The following is a 20,043-nucleotide window of genomic DNA, read 5'->3' on the forward strand; positions in this document are numbered from 1 at the left end:
TTGATAGAACCTTGAATTCAAACTGAATTCAAGTCATTGCAATATTCATCATGAATACTTGCAACACGTTATCATGATCTTATGCATAAACTTATGCATGTCATGTCATCAAATACTTCTCCCCCTTTGTCATCAACAAAAAGGAGAAGTACCACAATCAAGTGTTTGTGATATTGGTTCAACTTATTGCATGAAAAACATAATATCAAGTTTTATCATCATGCAGTTTTGAAGCCGGAAAATTTAGCAAATGTTACATCATGCTTAGAACATTCAAGCTATCAAGTTTTAGATATGCAAGTTTTACAGCATACAAGATAGCACTTTTATAACATGCAAGCTAGCAATGTTGCAACATTTTAGAACTTGCAAGCTAGCAATTTAGAGATGTTCAAGAAGGCAACTCTTGCTTCTTGAAATATGCAAGTTGCAAGCTAGCAAATTTTTACGATATGCAAGTTTTGCTTCTTGAGATAGGCAAGATAGCACTTTTGTAATTTTTGTTTGGCAAGCTTGTGATGTTCAAGATAACAAGCTCTTTCTTCTCTTTTGAGAAGTGTCATTTTTGCTTTCGTTGCAAAGTACAAGCTAGCAAAATGCCAAACTAGCAAGAGATATTGTTTTACATGAGGCAAGCAAACAATTTGGCAAGTGTTACATTTGCATCTTCTCTTTAGATGTGCAAGAAAATAAACAAGTTTTTGCATTTTCTTGACATTTCAAGCTAGCAATTATCGGTGATGTTCAAGATAGCAATTTCTTCTCTTTTGTAATTTTTGCCTTTTTCTTGAATTGTGCTAGCAATCTATCTCCCCCTTTGTCATTATCAAAAAGAAGGGAAAAACACTTTACATCAATTTCTAAATTATGACAAAGGTAAGTAATCATTCTTATTTGTGCATCATTATAGTTTCAATGCACAAATTCATTAACATTGCATTTCAATTTTTTATGCACGATACCGAAAAATCAATCATCATCATGAGCATATCAAATATGATATTCAAGCATTCATGATATATCATTTTGGCAACATAATCATGGATATTCAAACGATGGTATCTAAATGCCAGAATTCATTACATCCTATTATGCATGATCATTGACTCCTCATTTGTATTTCATGCATTATTTAATTTCATCTCATAAGCAATATCAAGAAGAGTTATTGGATGATGAGATAAATATTTTATGAATACACGGAATATCATAAGTGTTTCATGTATTCATATTATCACATGAAGCATATTATCATTTTTAAGATTCATAACATGAATAACGTTATTACTATTTCATCAAAATCAATTTCGAGATTCACACAGTATCATGAAATCATTAATCTCGATAAGATGGGAAAAGCATTTTCTTTTTAAGTGATTCTTTTAACACATCATAAAAAACTCATTCATAATTCAAGTGATTTACAATATATCATAAATGAATTTATCACTTGTATTTCATCAAAATCGAGAACTCTAGAGATAGAAAATGATTGAAGCATTTAACATGATTGATGCATGATTCATATTTAAAGTGTATCTTATGTCGTAAATACGAATCAAGCATTTGTTAAATTTGAAATCATCCTCAAAATTACATTCAATAAATTCATGTATGACAAGCATAGATTTATTGAAAAATCAATAAGATAGAGGATTACATTTCAAGTGTTCATCAATTGTAGCATTTCAACATATGGTAAGATATCAATGCGTAAAACTGTGAAGCAAGATTTTGTTTGATATCTTGATACAGGGCATGATGTACACATTTCGAATATTTTAGCAAGTGTAGCATTGCATCACATGGTAAGATATCAGCTCGTATGATGCAAATTTTTGTTTGATATCTTGATACAAGGCATATAGCAATGATAGCAATCATATATTTCTTGGTGATGCAAGCATAGGATAATCATAGCATAGTGTTTATAGCATCAATTCATATATTTCTCCCCTTTTTTTTAAGTGTTTCATCTTAAGTGATCGATTTCATGTTAGCATGCATTTTCATTTATGTCAAATGAAAACATGCATCAACGTTTAGGATCTTGAAATGAATTTCATCATAAAACCATCAATCACAAAAATCATCATGTATAACTTTAAAATCTCAAATCTTTATTCTTATGTCAAAATCATACATTATATTTAACAAACAAAGACAATGAAAAATATCAAGCCTTCCAGACAAAAGCCATGTATCGTCATTGAAAAGCAATATGAAAATCATCAAAATATACATTCTTGCTTCTCAAGCACATAAATAAGATTTAATCTCACTAGGTGTACAATCATTAGATTTCTATCTTGCATTAACATAAGACATGCAATTTTCATTATTTTCAAAATTACAAGCATGATCATATTTTTGCATTTTCATTATAAAATTATTAAAAATGTAATTTTTAAGAAAATTTAAAGAAAAAGAAAAATGCATCATGAAAAACATCATGTAATTTCGAAGTAAATTAAAGGCATTTTGATTACCTCAGCGTCGAAAGGCGTAAAGGCGTAGTTTGCCACCTCGCCTTTGTTGACTTTCTCCTTGTCGTCAGAGGAGCTCGATTCATCCCAATTTTTGTTCTTCTTCTTGCGTTCAAAGCAAGTAGTTCCGTTCTTTTTACTTTTTAATTTTTGTTTCATTTGTAGTTTAAGTTCACCATCACTTGAGCTTATGCTCGAGTGGTCTTCAAATGTTCTATGTCCCAAATCCTTCCTGTTCTTTGGAAGGTGGTTCTCAAGTTCTTCACGTGTATTGCACGTCATTTCATATGTAATCAATGAACCAATTAGTTCTTCAAGTGGAAATTGGTTCAAGTTTTTCGACTCTTGAATAGCAGTTACTTTTGAATCCCAAGTTTTAGAAAGTGAGCGCAAAACTTTGTTAACGAGTTCAAAATCCGAAAAGCTTTTACCAAGTGATTTTAAACCATTAACGACATCCGTAAAATGGGTGTACATGTCAACAACGGTTTCGCTTGGTTTCATATGAAAAAGCTCGAAATCATACAGTAAAATATTAACTTTCGAGTCTTTGACTCTACTAGTTCCCTCGTGCGTGATTTCAAGAGCGCGCCAAATATCGAAAGCCATTTTGCACAAAGAAACCCGATTGAACTCATTTTTGTCCAAAGCGCAAAATAAGGCATTCATAGCCTTTGCGTTTAAAGAAAAATACTTCTTCTCTAAATCCGACCATTCGTTCATCGGTTTAGAGGGAAGTTGAAAACCGTTTTCAACGATATTCCATAAATCCAGATTTAGAGAAATCAAGAAAACTCTCATTCGAGTATTCCAATAAGTGTAGTCCAATCTGTTAAAGAACGGTGGACGAAAGACCGAAAAGCCCTCTTGAAGAACCATTTCTCTCGGGTGTAAATCCGATATGAGAAATACCCCGCTCTGATATCAATTGTTAGGATCGAGAGCACTAAGAGGGGGGGGGGGTGAATTAGTGTAGCGGAAATCTTTCAGCGATTAAAAACGAAATCTGCGTTCGTTCGATAAAAACTATTTTGATGCAAAAGCCAATTCTAAGATTACTTATGATTAAGTGCAGTTTATGTCTAAACACAGTTTGCGTCTAAGCGCAATTTACACAGTTTGCAGTTTGCGTCTAAATGTAGATTGCGTCTAAGCGCAGTTTGCATCTAAGCGTAGTTTGCGTCTAAGCTCAGATTGCGTTTAAGCGCAGTTTGCGTCTAAGCGCAGTTTACGTCTAAACTCAGATTGCGTCTAAGCGCAGTTTGCGTCTAAGCGAAGTTTGCGTCTAAGCGCAGATTGCGTTTAAGCGCAGTTTGCGTCTAAGCGCAGTTTACGTCTAAAATCATATTGCGTCTAAGCGCCGTGCAGTTTGCGTCTAAACGCAGTTTTACGTCTAAACGTAGTTTTACGTCGAAACGCAGTTTGCATCTAAACGCAATTTTACGTCTAAACGTAGTTTTACGTCTAAACGCAGTTTGTGTCTAAACGCAGTTTTACGTCTAAACGTAGTTTTACGTATAAACGCAGTTTGCGTCTAAACATAGTTTTACGTCTAAACGTAGTTTTACGTTGAAAAGTAGTTTACATCTAAAACACAGTTTTACGTCTAAACACAATTTTAAAGGGATCTGAACTTAGAAACTTCGTTCGTAAAAGCGCAGAAGACAGTTTTGCAGAATCAAAACGTAAACGTAAACTGTAATGTATGAAAACACCGATTTACGTCTGAATGCAGATTTGGAAAGATCAGCACTTAGAAACTTGTAAAGGCGCAGAGAGCAGTAGCTATGTAGGAGGTTTGCAGTAATGATAAAGTGCTCAAAATAAACGCAAACCAGAGATTTAGAGTGGTTCGGTCAGTCTTGACCTACTCCACTTTTGGCTTCCTCCACCGACGAGGTCAACGACGTCAACTAGAAGCCTTCCTTCAATAGGCGAAGGCCAACTACCCTCTTACAGATTCACTCCTTTTGAAGGGCTTAGGAGACAACCCTTACAGATGTTTTCTCTCCTCTCTTTACAACTCAAACTTGAAGAATAGAAAGAGGAGAACTAGCAGTTTTGAGCTCTAAGAAACACAGAAAGATAGCAAGATTTCGAGTGTGTGTTATGTGCTTTCAGTGCTGAATGGGTGGGGTATTTATAGGCCCCAACCTAGTTCAAATTTGGAGCTCAAAACGATCAAATCCCGGAATTCCGGGATCAGGCGGTTGTACCTCCTGACTGGAGAGGGTGCACCGCCTGGCAGAGCTCGAAGACTGAGCCCAGGCGGTGCCACCTCTTGACTGAGGCGGTTGCACCTCTCTGCCAGAGCACGAAGAACGAGCTCAGGCGGTGCCACCTCATTGTCAGGGAGGTTGCAACGCCCAGTATTGCTCGAAGATTGAGCTCAGGCGGTGCCACCTCTCTGTCATGGAGGTTGCAACGCCTAGTCTTTCTCGAAGACTGAGCTCAAGCGGTGCCACCTCTCCATCCGCATCGTCCATTGTTCTTCTACCATTGGTTCAGGCTCACGACCAAAACTGGGAGGACTAAGCTGCTTAAACTGTTCAATTCCCAACCCAGTCTGGTTTGAATTCCCACCTTCATCATTTCTTCCTTGTCGGACTTGTTGTTGCATTACTTGTGTCATCGACTCTAGAGTTTTCGTAATTCCACTCAATTGATCAGAAGTAGATGCAACAGGAGAACCAGATTACCTCGTCATCCTTGCTTCCTAAAAATAACAAAAGAAAACTTTTGATCAGTCTCTAAATAGAAATCACTAAACCTCAAAATTTATTACACATCTAGCATATCAAAATTCTTAGAAATACTCAAATCATGCTCTGATACCACTCTATCACGCCCCCCCCCCCCGAATTATCACATTCAGGAGGTGTGACCCTATCTAAAATTAATAATATTATAATTCATCATCAATTCAATCCAGGATTCAATCTAACAATTTGAGGATACTAAGAATCATTCAAAATCAACATTCACAATTCATAAACCTGTACGTTACATAAACCATAATCCACTTCACTCAAAGATTCGAGAAATCTAAAGGCAATTCAACTAAACATCAACCACAACACAAATCCATAATCATAGAAATATATACAATCAACAGATCCTTAACATTACCATGAGTTCTTATCCTTATACAACTTAAACTTATCATTCCATACACATGAGCGGTCCTTTAAACTTTTACAACACATAAGTATCAACAGATCCTTAACATTACATCAGAAGTAACGTTTACTATACAACAAAAACCATCATCCAACAAAATTAGCTCAAAAATCTTCTAGCCTTTCACTGCTTTAACCCAATTCTAGCTTTTCAGTGCGTGACAAGCTACCCTGAAAAATTTATATAGCAACGGGGTGAGCATAAAGAGCTCAGCAAGTGTCTAACATATCCATGGCGATAGGAGAAGTTCAAGCAGGTTTAGTATCAAGTTACAAGGTAGAAATACAAATGTTCATTTGAAGTCATCTTATTTGATATAAAATCACAAAGGTTTACCTCGTTCAAAAACGGGCATTAGACATAACAATAGGAGAAAGGAAATTAGAGCATTTCATTGGCAAAAGAAATATTTAGGCATGTATCAAATGTCACATGAAGCATTTAGGGACATATCAAAGGCATAAGAGTGTTTGAGAGCATAACAATGACATACGAAACACTTCAGGGTATAACAAGTGAACCAAGTAATAAACACAAGCTTGTATGTCATTTTTTGATGTAGCATGCATTCCATTTTTATCCAAAACATAATAAGAACTCTTAAACAAAGCTTTGGATATCATATCAATAAACATAGATGGCGCTGTGGGACCAATACATAATGTGATTCATCCATTTCTGGATGACCACCAAGCATAAGTCTCCCACGTTTGGGAGCTCCATCCACCCACGTCTGAGTGAAGTCAATGGGGCCGGCAGAGCAATCGCGGGCTCTAAGCATAACTCCCTTTACCATTTTTGCCAAAGGTTCACAATATCCCACAAGACACAGAGTACAAAAGGGTAGTATGAACAATAACATTGACACATATCAGAAGCACAAGCGGAACAACGAAGATATGCATGTGCCTTTATCAAACAAGGAAATGCAAACAAAGCATTACATAATAAATTTCAGATATTCAATAATTTCAGGATGAACAATACAAGAACTTCAAAGGACTAATATAAAGCACAATTGAAGAAGAATTTAGTAGAAATCAATTTTCCAATAGGATGAAAATTGAATAGGCAAATCCCAACAAAGTTTTCCATTATGACAGGATTTGAATGGTATAGTTTCCGAATTGTTTGAGTGACCAAATATGCTCCAAATCACTAAAAATAGGTGTCATTGGAAATCTGTATCAATCTATTTTCTAATGAACTCAGATTTATAATTTTTGGAGTTCTCAACAGGAAGTGACAACAAATAGAGTAAAGGAAGGTCAGAAATGATCATCCCTGTTTTGCAGACTTGATAGAATCGATTTAAACAGAAGTTTCAGAAGGCAAACATACTTCAAAATTTCCAACTAGGTGTCAAAAGAAAGATACACGAATCTAGTTTCCAAAGAACTAAGTTTTGCTTAGTTCAGAATTTTCTCTAGAGAGTTATGAGCAATTTAGTAACAGAAGGTCAGAAATTTCAGTCCCTATTTTGCAGAATCTGTAGGGTTACTTGAAACAGAAGTCTTAGTAGGCATTTAAATTCCGAATCATTCAATCTTAGTTTCAAAATAAAGATATTTGAGTCTACTTTCAAATGGAATCGGTTTTGTCTAAATCAGAGTTTATTACAAAATGTTATGACCGAAACATTGAATAGAGGTCAGATTACCAAAAAATTTCAGATTCATGGATTTGTATCAAAAGGAAAGAACGGTTTGGTACTAAGCTGAAATCTTTTGCATTATGAAGAATTAAAAGGAAAACAAAGATTAGGAATTCTGTAGGAAGAGATTAGAACACTTCTCTTAAACAAATTTGATTCCCAAATGGGGGGAGTTGATGCAAAACCTCAATCAAATCTTCTTCTTCAATTCCTCCTCTTCTTCTTCCCTTCTCTTCTCTTCTTAAACTCACGTTGGATGCAGCATCTGAAGGTTACATTTAGTTTCTCCTTTAATCTCTTACTTTATTACTTTTGGTTAACACAAGAGTTGCAAAGTTTCAAGGTGGCAAGCATGCATGAAAAGTGATAGGTGTCATCCTTAGGGCAAACTTAGGTGGCATCATTAAGCTAGCTAGTGACACATGTCCACTAATTTTTATTTTATTTTATTTTTATTTACTCAATTCCGAATATTCTATAAATCATATCAAAATTTTAATATTTACTCTTAGGTCCTTAGCCATAAACTTTAATATAATATTATTTAATATAAAATAATTATTAAATAATCCTTATTTTTACAAACAAATATTTTACTAAATTTTCAAAAAAATGGGGGATGTTACACTCTCCCCTCCTTAGAATAAAATTTAGTCCTCTAAATTTGTCATATCTCTTTCAGCGAAAAGATGAGGATAAACCAGATTTGTTGTCAAGGATTCCCCAACAACAGTAGTTACGTGTTGCAAATAATCTAGTGGTTTAGGTTGAATGCCCAAGTGACAAGCAAAATATTGTGAAACAAAAGACAAGTTGGAGCCAGGATCAAACAAAACTTTTGCATTTCTATTAGAAACCTGTAGAATACCTTCAACCACTGATTTAGAGGCTCTGGAATCTTGTTCTGTGATAGCATATACTCTAGCATGGGCTGTCGGCTTAGAGAGTAGTGGCTCTTTCTTCTTGTTTAGTGGGCAGTCTCTGACTTTATGATCTAACTTTCCACAGGCAAAACAGGCTCCAGTCACCCAAAAACACTCACTTGTTTCATGATTACGTCCACATTTTGTACACGATAGAGTTCTTTGCGATGGAGTTCCTTTCTCAAATCTAGGTACCTTTACCTTCTCGTTACTTCTTTCTGCTTCATTTCCTCTCTTACTTATACCAACAAACTTATCCTTGCTATTCTTGTCCCTGATTTCTTGGATCTCCGCCAAGTCTTTTTCAAGTATGAAAGCTCTTTCTACTACATCAGTGTATACTTGGAGTTTCAAAGCTGATATCCGGCTTCTTATTGCCGGCCTTAATCCTCTTTCAAATCTTCTTGCTTTCCTATATTCATCATCAATCATATGTGTGGCAAATCTAGAGAGCTCGGTGAATTTAGACTCATATTTGGCTACTGTCAAATTTCCCTGGATGAGATTCAGGAACTCCAATTCTTTCTGCTCTCTGATGCAATCTGGAAAATATTTATCATTGAACTTTTCTGTAAATACCTTCCAAGCGATTGGCTCCTGTCGAGCTTCAGAAATCCTCTTCATGGTTCACCACCAGTGCTCAGCCTCTCCTTCTAGCATGAAGGTAGCAAGAGGAACCTTCTTATCATCTGGGCAATTTAAAACATCAAATATTTTCTCCATCCGCATCATCCATTGTTCTGCTACCATTGGTTCAGGCTCACCACCAAAACTGGGAGGACTAAGCTTCTTAAACTGTTCAATTCCCAACCCAGTCTGGTTTGAATTCCCACCTTCATCATTTCTTCCTTGTCGGACTTGTTGTTGCATTACTTGTGTCATCGACTCTAGAGTTTTCATAATTCCACTCAATTTATCAGAAGTAGATGCAACAGGAGAACCAGATTACCTCGTCATCCTTGCTTCCTAAAAATAACAAAAGAAAACTTTTGATCAGTCTCTAAATACAAATCACTAAACCTCAAAATTTATTACACATCTAGCATATCAAAATTCTTAGAAATACTCAAATCATGCTCTGATACCACTCTGTCACGCCCCCCCCCCCTGAATTATCACATTCAGGAGGTGTGACCCTATCTAAAATCAATAATATTATAATTCATCATCAATTCAATCCAGGATCCAATCTAACAATTTGAGGATACTAAGAATCATTCAAAATCAACATTCACAATTCATAAACCTGTACGTTACATAAACCATAATCCACTTCACTCAAAGATTCGAGAAATCTAAAGGCAACTCAACTAAACATCAACCACAACACAAATCCATAATCATAGAAATATATACAATCAACAGATCCTTAACATTACCAAGAGTTCTTATCCTTATACAACTTAAACTTATCATTCCATACACATGAGCGGTTCTTTAAACTTTTACAACACATAAGTATCAACAGATCCTTAACATTACATCAGAAGTAAAGTTTACTATACAACAAAAACCATCATCGAACAAAATTAGCTCAAAAATCTTCTAGCCTTTCACTGCTTTAACCCAATTCTAGCTTTTCAGTGCGTGACAAGCTACCCTGAAAAATTTATATAGCAACGGGGTGAGCATAAAGAACTCAGCAAGTGTCTAACATATCCATGGCGATAGGAGAAGTTGAAGCAGGTTTAGTATCAAGTTACAAGGTAGAAATACAAATGTTCATTTGAAGTCATCTCATTCGATATAAAATCACAAAGGTTTACCTCGTTCAAAAACGGGCATTAGACATAACAATAGGAGAAAGGAAATTGGAGCATTTTATTGGCAAAAGAATATTTAGGCATGTATCAAATGTCACATGTAGCATTTAGGTACATATCAAAGGCATAAGAGTGTTTGAGAGCATAACAATGACATACGAAATACTTTAGGGTATAACAAGTGAACCAAGTAATAAACACAAGCTTGTATGTCATTTTTTGATGTAGCATGCATTCCAGTTTTATCCAAAGCATAATATGAACTCTTAAACAAAGCTTTGGATATCATATCAATAAACATAGATGGCGCTTTGGGACCAATACATAATGTGATTCATCCATTTCTTGATGACCACCAAGCATAAGTCTCCCACGTCTGGGAGCTCCATCCACCCACATCTGAGTGAAGTCAATGGGGCCGGCGGAGCAATCGCGGGCTCTAAGCATAACTCCCTTTACCATTTCTGGCAAAGGTTCACAATATCCCACAAGACACCAAAGTACAAAAGGGTAGTATGAATAATAACATTGACACATATCAGAAGCACAAGCGGAACAACGAAGATATGCATGTGCCTTTATCAAACAAGGAAATGCAAACAAAGCAGTACATAATAAATTTCAGATATTCAATAATTTCAGGATGAACAATACAAGAACTTCAAAGGACTAATATAAAGCTCAATTGAAGAAGAATTTAGCAGAAATCAATTTTCCAATAGGATGAAAATTGAATAGGCAAATCCCAAGAAAGTTTTCAATTATGACAGGATTTGAATGGTATAGTTTCTGAATTGTTTGAGTGACCAAATATGCTCCAAATCACTAAAAATAGGTGTCATTAGAAATCTGTATCAATCTATTTTCCGATGAACTCAGATTTATAATTTTTTGAGTTCTCAACAGGAAGTTACAACAAATAGAGTAAAGGAAGGTCAGAAATGATCATCCCTGTTTTGCAGACTTGATAGAATCGATTTAAACAGAAGTTTCAGAAGGCAAACATACTTCAAAATTTCCAACTAGGTCTCAAAAGAAAGATACACGAATCTAGTTTCCAAAGAACTAAGTTTTGCTTAGTTCAGAATTTTCTCTAGAGAGTTATGAGCAATTTAGTAACAGAAGGTCAGAAATTTCAGTCCCTATTTTACAGAATCTGTAGGGTTACTTGAAACAGAAGTCTTAGTAGGCATTTAAACTCCGAATCATTCAATCTTAGTGTCAAAATAAAGATATTTGAGTTTACTTTCAAATGGAATAGGATTTGTCTAAATCAGAGTTTATTACAAAATGTTATGACCGAAACATTGAATAGAGGTCAGATTACCGAAAAATTTCAGATTCATGGATTTGTATCAAAAGGAAAGAACGGTTTGGTACTAAGCTGAAATCTTTTGCATTATGAAGAATTAAAAGGAAAACAAAGATTAGGAATTCTGTAGGAAGAGATTAGAACACTTCTCTTAAACAAATTTGATTCCCAAATGGGGGGAGTTGATGCAAAACCTCAATCAAATCTTCTTCTTCAATTCCTCTTCTTCTTCTTCCCTTCTCTTCTCTTCTTAAACTCACGTGGGATGCAGCATCTGAAGGTTACATTTAGTTTCTCCTTTAATCTCTTACTTAATTACTTTTGGTTAACAAAAGAGTTGCAAAGTTTCAAGGTGGCAAGCATGCATGAAAAGTGCTAGGTGTCATCCTTGGGCAAACTTAGCTGGCATCATTAAGCTAGCTAGTGACACATGTCCACTAATTTTTATTTTATTTTATTTTTATTTACTCAATTCTGAATATTCTATAATCATATCAAAATTTTAATATTTACTCTTAGGTCCTTAGCCATAAACTTTAATATAATATTATTTAATATAAAATAATTATTAAATAATCCTTATTTTTACAAACAAATATTTTTCTAAATTTTCAAAAAAATGGGGGATATTACAGTGGTTGTCCCGCGGACCAAATCAATAGTAAATTCACCCTCTCTATCTAGAGGTAAACCAAGCAAGTCATATGGAAATACATCAGGCAAGGAGGTAAATCATGCCCAATACTCTCAAAACAAAAGATGGGATGATTTAGTATGCAAAAAGTGATCATTTTGTATAACAATCTATACTGGTATGATTGGAAGATAGTTAATCCATATTTAGTATAATATCAAAACTCCAAATATCTAGGAGAACCAAATCAGTAAATAGTTCGTGTTCTCCAATAGAAATTAAATAAGATGACCAGATCGAGTTTGTTATCAAACAATCCCCAGTAGTCGTATTTACATATAGCATATAATCCAGTGGTTTAGGTTGAATGCCCATGTGATAAGCAAAATATTGCGAGTCATATCATACATGAGACACATGGTCAAACAAATATTTGTATTCTTTCAAAAACATAAATAGTGCCTTCGACCACTAATTCATAAGCTTTAGAATCATATTCCGTGATAACATACACTCTGACATGGGCTGATGACTTATGAGGCAATGATTCTTTCTTCTTGTTCAAAGGGTAGTCTTTTATTTTATGATCCAAATTTCAACAAGCAAAATAGGCTCCAGTCACCTACAAATACAAACTTGTTTCATAATATAACTTACATCTTACACAGGATTAAATCTTTTGTGGTAACTTCCCATTTCAAACCGATGATGTCTTGACCCTCTTATTATCACATTCTGATTCATTCCTAATCTTTTTTTTTTTTTTGGTAAACTTGTCCTTGCTATTCTTGTTCTTAATCTCTAGAAATTTGTTTGATCATCAAAACAATTTCGTACATCAAATATCTTCTCTAATCACATCATTTATTTTTTTGCTACCAATGTATTAGGTTCACCATGCTTCTACTACGCCACTCTAATTTAATATCCCTGATTAACCCTTTTATCGCACTTAATTAATCAAAAGTAGATGAAGTAGGAGGACTAACTGTCCTCGTCATCCTAGATTCCTAAAATGCATCAAAGAAAATTTTCACCAATCACTATAGTTCACTAGACCTCAATATATTTTGCACGTCAACATATCAAGTATGAAAGATTTGCCCCAAAATCTTCTAGCTTCCCATTGCCTCAACCCAAACTACATATTTTAGCGAGCGATAAACTATCCTGAAAAATTTATATATCAATGGGGTGAGCATAGAAAGCTCAGCAAGCGACTAACATATCCATAGCAAAGAGGACAATTTCTCAAACAAATAAGGTATCAAAAATACAAGGCAGAGATACAAGATGAAATAGAAGCATGTGTTGTTTGAATGCAGAATTAGGATGTCATTTCGTTCGAAGCATGTTTTGTTCATATAATCAAGGAAGGGTAATTGGAGCATATCATTGACATAAGGAGCATATTCATGGCATATGGTAATTTCAAGGTATAACGAAGACTTTTAACATTTTGGAAACATATCAAAGAACAAAACATAAATAGAAGCTCAAATGTCACATGACGATGCATTCATTGCATTTTTATCCAAAGCATGCATAGAAACATAGCCAAAGCTTTGGATATTATATCAAACACATAGAAGGTGAAGTGGGATCATAGCATAATATGGTCCATCCATTTCTGAATGACCACTAAACATAAGTCTCCCATGTCTGGAAGCTCCATCCACCTACGTCTGAGTGAAGTCATAGGGGGCCGGCAGAGCATCGCGGGCTCTAAGCATAACTCCCTTTACCATTTCTGGCAAAGGTTCACATTTATCCCACAAACACCAAAGTATAAAGGGACAGTATGAATAATGAAATTAGCAAATATTGGAAGTACATGCGGAACAACGAAATGTACATATGCCTTTCGAGTCAATACGATACAAATATAATCTTTCACAAATGTATTCAGATTTGAAATGAAACAAAAGCAAGAGCATACAAGGATTTCAAGAAATCACATATAGCTCAATTGAAATAATAAAGTTATATGAATTCAATGTCTAAAGAAATGAAACTGGAAGAGGCACATATCGAAAGCAAATGCAGAACAATGGGATGCATGTGCCAAATCATTACGACGCAAACATGATCTTTAGATGATAGCTGCAGATGTACAAATAAATAAAAGACAAAAGTATACAGGAATTTAAGAAAATAATGTAAAGCTTAACTGAAGTAAGCGTTTTTGCCGAAATCGATTTCCAAAGAGAAGAAACATGGAAAGCCGAAATCGACCAAAGCTCGATTCTGGCAGAATTTGATAGGAACATTGTATGAACTATTTGGATAACCAATTATACTCCAATTTATACAAAATAGATGTCATTAGAAAGCTTTGTCAATCTAGTTTTTGTCAAATCAAGTTTTACAAGAATTAGAATTTACAACAGGGAGTTATAGATAATTTCATAGCTAAAGGTCTGAAAATATTAGCTCTGTTTTACTAAATCCATAGGGTCGATGAAAGCAGATGTTTCAGTTAGCAATTGTATTCCAAATATATCAAATCAGGTATATTCAGAAAGAATTTTGAGTCTAGCTTCGAATAAATATAGTTTGTTTGAATATGAGTTCACAGCAGAAAGTTATAAGTAGTTAAGCAACAAGATGTCAGAAATTTCAATCCCTATTTTATAGAATCTGTAGGGTTAATTTAAATAGAAGTCTTGGTAGGCTTTTAAACTCCAAATCATTCGGTCTTAGTATCAAAATAAATATTTTTTTGTCTACTTTCAAATGGAATAAAGAAGAGTTTATTACAAAATGTTATGACCGAAACATTGTATAGAGGTCAGATTACCGAAAAATTATAGATTCATGGCTTTGTATCAAAACGAAAGAAGGTCTGGTTCTCAGTTGAAATCTCTCAAATTTTGCAGAATAAAAATGGAAACAGAGAGTAAGGTTACTATGGGATGGGGTTAGAACACTTGCCTTAAAATTATTTAAATCCTAAATGTGAAAAAATTGATGAAAAACCTCAAGCTCTTCTTCTTCTTCTTCTTCTTCTTCCCTTCTCTTCTCAAACTCACGTTGGCTGCAACTCTTCAGTTTTATTTTCTTTAACCTTTCATCTAATTCTTTTTTTTTTTTTTCGCTAATGCAAAAGTTGTAAGGTGTCATGCATGCATGAAAGGGACTAGGTGTCATCTTTAGAGTAAACATAAGTGGCACCATTAGGTTAGCTAGTGACACATGTCCATTATTTTTTCTTTTTAACTTAAATCTGAATCTTTCATAAATTATGTCAAACTTCTAATATTTACTCTTAGGTCCCTAGCCATAAACTTTTAATATAATATCATTTAATATAAAATAATTATTAAATAATCCTTATTTTTACAAACAAACCTTTTACTAAATTTTCAAAAATGGGGATGTTACAATATGAGTGCTCCACTCTTTGATACCAGACTTATAGGTTTGGCTGTCCCATATCTAGTATAGCTTGTCATTGGGAGTAGTAGTCGACCTTACGAGGGCTATTGAGTGTCGATAGAGGATCATCCACTCTCGGCGTCATGAGAGGAATATCACATGTGTTCTTGCTCAAACAAATCCTAGGCCAAGGTCATTCGGGTTGAGAGAGAAAAAGTTCTCTGGGAGAATCCGATTAGAGCGAGACTCGAGTAGAAACCGTATGGGTCTGACAACACCATGCTTGTTTTACAGTCTTTGGGATATTAAACGGATGAGGGACTATAGGTACACGGTAACTGAGGACAGACATGTCCAATGGATTGGATTCCCCTGTATCATCTGGGGACTACGGCATAGTGGCCTAGTAAGTTAGAAGGAGTTCTGACTGGTATGACTCACGACCAGCTCGATATTGGGCCTAGAGGGTCACACACATACGGTAGGTATTACGATGAGTAGAGATTCGGATATGAGATATCCAATGGAGCCATTGTCATAATGGATATCCAATAAGCCCATGAATTATTAGATCACATGGACGAGATCCAATAAGAGCCCATGAGAGATTATTAGATAGAGATCCTCTAATCTAAAAGGCTTGGGTTATTGGATGCAGATCCAATACCCACTAGGGGAGGATCCATTAGGGTTTGACAAGGGACCTTTATAAATAGGAGGGATTCAAAACCTTATAGGCTAGAGTCTTTGCTTGCCTCTCCTATTCTCCTCACCCTCTCCACCTCAGAGCAGGCTTGGAGTTTTGAGGAGCGTCGTCGCAGCCCTGCTGTGTGGATCACCGCTAGAGAGGAGGACGCTTGACCTCCTTCAGCCTCTCCTAAAGATCTGCAAGGAAACAGGGATATACGATCTCCCTGTTGAATCTCGGATTTTGATGATGACGTCAATTGTCATTTGTTATCTAATCCATATGTTGAGATAAGTGTGCATGATTAACTATGATGAAAGTAAGACATATAGTAGGAGTTGCACCGGAGTCAAGACTATGATCACGTTGGGAGTTCGAGAGCTCGACGGAAGTCCGGACAGTCGTCGGAGGTTCTGCGAGAACAAATCCGAGAAATCCAGGAGCTTACCAAAGAAGCTCGTCGGAACTTGCTAAGTGGATTGTCGCAAGTCTAGGAGTTTGCCGGAAGTCCGTAGGAGCATCATCGAGGGTTCATTGGATGATCGACGGAAGCTCGCCGGAAGCTCGCTGGAAGAAGCGATTGACGCACCGGAGCAAGTTACAGTAAATGTGTTAGAACCCTTGCAGATTCTAAACTTGGGGTTGATCTCTTTAGGGGATCGGCCTCCTTGGAACTCTATAGGGGTTCCTCCCTCCAAGTTGCTGCTCAAAAGCTGTAGAAAATATTCATCTATTGCTTAAGAAAAGAGAAGGAATACATGGCTATTTATAGGGCTTATAAACCCTAACTCCTAATAGGACTCCTACTTAAGACTCTTACTTCTAACCAACTCCTAATATGACTCATACTCAAGACTCCTATTCCCTTACAACTCCTAATTCTTCTCGAAGAAAAAACCTCCTAACAGAATGTCCCTTTCAATTAGGACTCTCCTAGTTAGAGTCCTAACAGAGTGTCCCTCTCAGTTAGGACTCTCCTAGCTAGAGTCCTAACAGAATGTCCCTCTCAATTAGGACTCTCCTAGCTAGAGTCCTAACAGACCCGCCCTCTTCAAATCAACCTTGTCCTCAAGGCTGAGATTCCATGAACTCAGGGAACCGGGTCTTCAGCTCCTCATATGGTTCCCATGTGGCATCTTCAAGTGGTAGATTATTCCAATGCACTAGTACTTCAGTAGAGGGATGTCGGCGACGCATCACGATCCTGCGATCGAGGATGGCCTGTGGTTGGGCTTGAATAACTCCATCCTCAGTTGTGTTGGGCAGTTGGATCTGGGGTGACTCGTGTTCTCCCAACTTGAGCTTTAGGCATGATACATGGAAGACAGGGTGAATTTTGGCATCTTCAGGTAATTTAAGTCTGTATGCCACGGCTCCAATACGCTATGTGATCTGATAGGACCCACAAAAACGTGGGGATAGCTTCATGGAGGCTCGAGTGTTGATAGAGAGTTGCTTGTATGGTTGTAGGCGAAGATAAACCCAATCTCCCACTGAAAATTCTCTTTCGCTTCGTCGTGTGTCGACTTGTTGCTTCATTCTGGCTTGAGCGGTAGAGAGATTATCTTTTAACAATTGTAAAAGTTTGTCCCTATCAATCAATTCTTGGTCAACCTGATCTACCTTGGCAGAGCCAATTACATACTTTGGAATCACAAGTGCTGGTCGACCATACAATGCTTCATAAGGGGCACATTTTGTAGATGAATGATATGTAGTATTATACCACCATTCGGCCCAAGGAAGCCATTTTGCCCACTCTTTTGGTCGGTCGCTAGTGAAACACCGGAGGTACGTCTCTAAGCACCTATTTACCACCTCTGTTTGGCCGTCAGTTTGTGGATGATATGCTGTGCTCATCTTGAGTTTGGTGCCTTGTAACTGAAATAACTCGGTCCAAAATTTACTAGTGAAGATCCTGTCATGATCACTTACGATGGACTTTGGCATCCCATGCAGTTTAACAATATTTTCTATGAAAATCTGAGCAATACTAGCAGCAGTGTAGGGATTTCTCACAGCACAAAAATGAGCATATTTCGTAAGTCGATCAACCACCACGAGAATCGTGCTTTTACCTTTGGAAGATGGCAGCCCTTCAATGAAGTCCATGGAGATGTCAGTCCATACTGAGTCTGATATGGGTAGTGGTTGTAGCTTCCCTGGATTTGCCACAGTTTCACCCTTGTGCTGTTGACATACATCACATTGTGCCACATATTCAGCAATAATTTTTTTCATCCCCCTCCAATAAAAATTTTGCTTCACTCTTTTGTAGGTTCTTAGGAATCCAGAGTGCCCTGCTGAAGGTATAGAGTGCATTTCATGCAAGATGATTGCGATGCAAGGGGAGTCAGGTATAAGCACAATGCGACCTTTGTAGCGTAAATCCCTCAAATCCCAAGTGTAGTGGGCTATTGCACTTGGATCCTCCTCCAATTTTTTTATGATCTTGCTGATCTCTGGATCCTTCTTCCATTCTTCCCTAATGTCCTCGAGGAGATCGGTGGTAGGAAGGGAGATGGCTGAAACCTTAGCTTGTTCAGGTAGCCGTGAGAGTGCATCTGCAACAACGTTTTCTTTCCCCTTTTTGTAAATAATTTCATAATCAAATCCAAGAAGTTTGGTTACCCATTTTTGCTGCTCAGGGGATGATATCGTTTGCTCCAAAAAGTACTTGAGGCTTTTATGGTCAGTTTTAATTTGAAATCGCCGGCCGATCAGGTAGGGTCTCCACCTCGTTACTGCGTGTACAATGGCAAGCATCTCCTTATCATATACTGACATATTTTGATGGGAGGGAGATAATGCCTTGCTAGTGTATGCGAGTGGTCGACCATTTTGCATGAGAACGGCTCCAATTCCGACTCCAAATGCGTCGGCCTCAATGATGAAGGGTCTATTGAAATCTGGTAGCGCAAGCACCGGCGTCGTTGTCATGGCTGCTTTAAGTTTGTCAAAAGCAGCAGAGGCTTTGTCCGACCATTGGAAAGCATCTTTTTTCAGTAAAGAAGTGAGTGGTGCACTGATCTTCCCATAGTCCTTAAAAAATTTTCGGTAGTAGCCCGTTAGTCCAAGGAACCCCTGCAGTAATTTCACGGTTGTAGGTTTCGGCCAGCCTTGCATTGCCTCAATTTTTGTTAGGTCTACCGCCACTCCTTCTGATATTATATGCCCAAGGTACTCTACATTTTGCTGGAGAAAGCTGCACTTTGGTTGCTTAACAAAAAGAGTATTCTCCCGAAGGATCGTCAAAACAATCCGTAAATGCTGAAAGTGAGTCTCAAGAGAAGGGCTGTAAACGAGAATATCATCGAAAAATACCAGCACAAATTTACCAAGAAAGATCCGAAATGTATCATTCATGAGACTTTGAAAGGTTGAAGGAGCATTAGTGAGTCCAAAAGGCATTACCAAGAATTCATAATGGCCATCATGTGTGCGAAATGCAGTTTTTGGAATGTCATCATTACATACCCGAATTTGGTGGTAACCGGATCGGAGGTCCAACTTCGTGAAGACTCGAGCTCCTTTCAATTCATCAAGAAGTTCATCCACCACTGGTATTGGGAATTTGTCCTTGACGGTGATGCCATTTAAAGCTCGGTAGTCGATGCACATCCGCCAAGTTCTGTCCTTCTTACGTACAAGTAGCATCGGTGAGGAATAGGGGCTGCAACTTGGTCGAATCACCCCTGTTTCAAGCATCTCCTTTACGATCTTTTCAATTTCATCTTTCTGGAGGTGAGGATATCGGTATGGTCGAGTGTTTCCTGGTGGCTTGCCCGGAAGGATTGGAATTCGATGGTCATGTTACCGAGAAGGAGGAAGACCGTGCGGTTCAGCAAATATGTCGGCAAATTCAGTAAGCAATTGGGCAAGATTTTGATCTTCAAATTCTATTTACTTCCCCTCTGGTTGCTGCTGGAGGTGCATAAAAAAGGCACCATTTACCTTGTGTAAAACTTTTTCCATTCGTTGGGTCGAAACAATGGTAACGTTGCTTCCGCGCTTCCCGCGTAGGA

This window comes from Musa acuminata, chromosome BXJ1-11 (assembly GCF_036884655.1).
Source record: "Musa acuminata AAA Group cultivar baxijiao chromosome BXJ1-11, Cavendish_Baxijiao_AAA, whole genome shotgun sequence".
Classification (NCBI taxonomy): domain Eukaryota; kingdom Viridiplantae; phylum Streptophyta; class Magnoliopsida; order Zingiberales; family Musaceae; genus Musa; species Musa acuminata.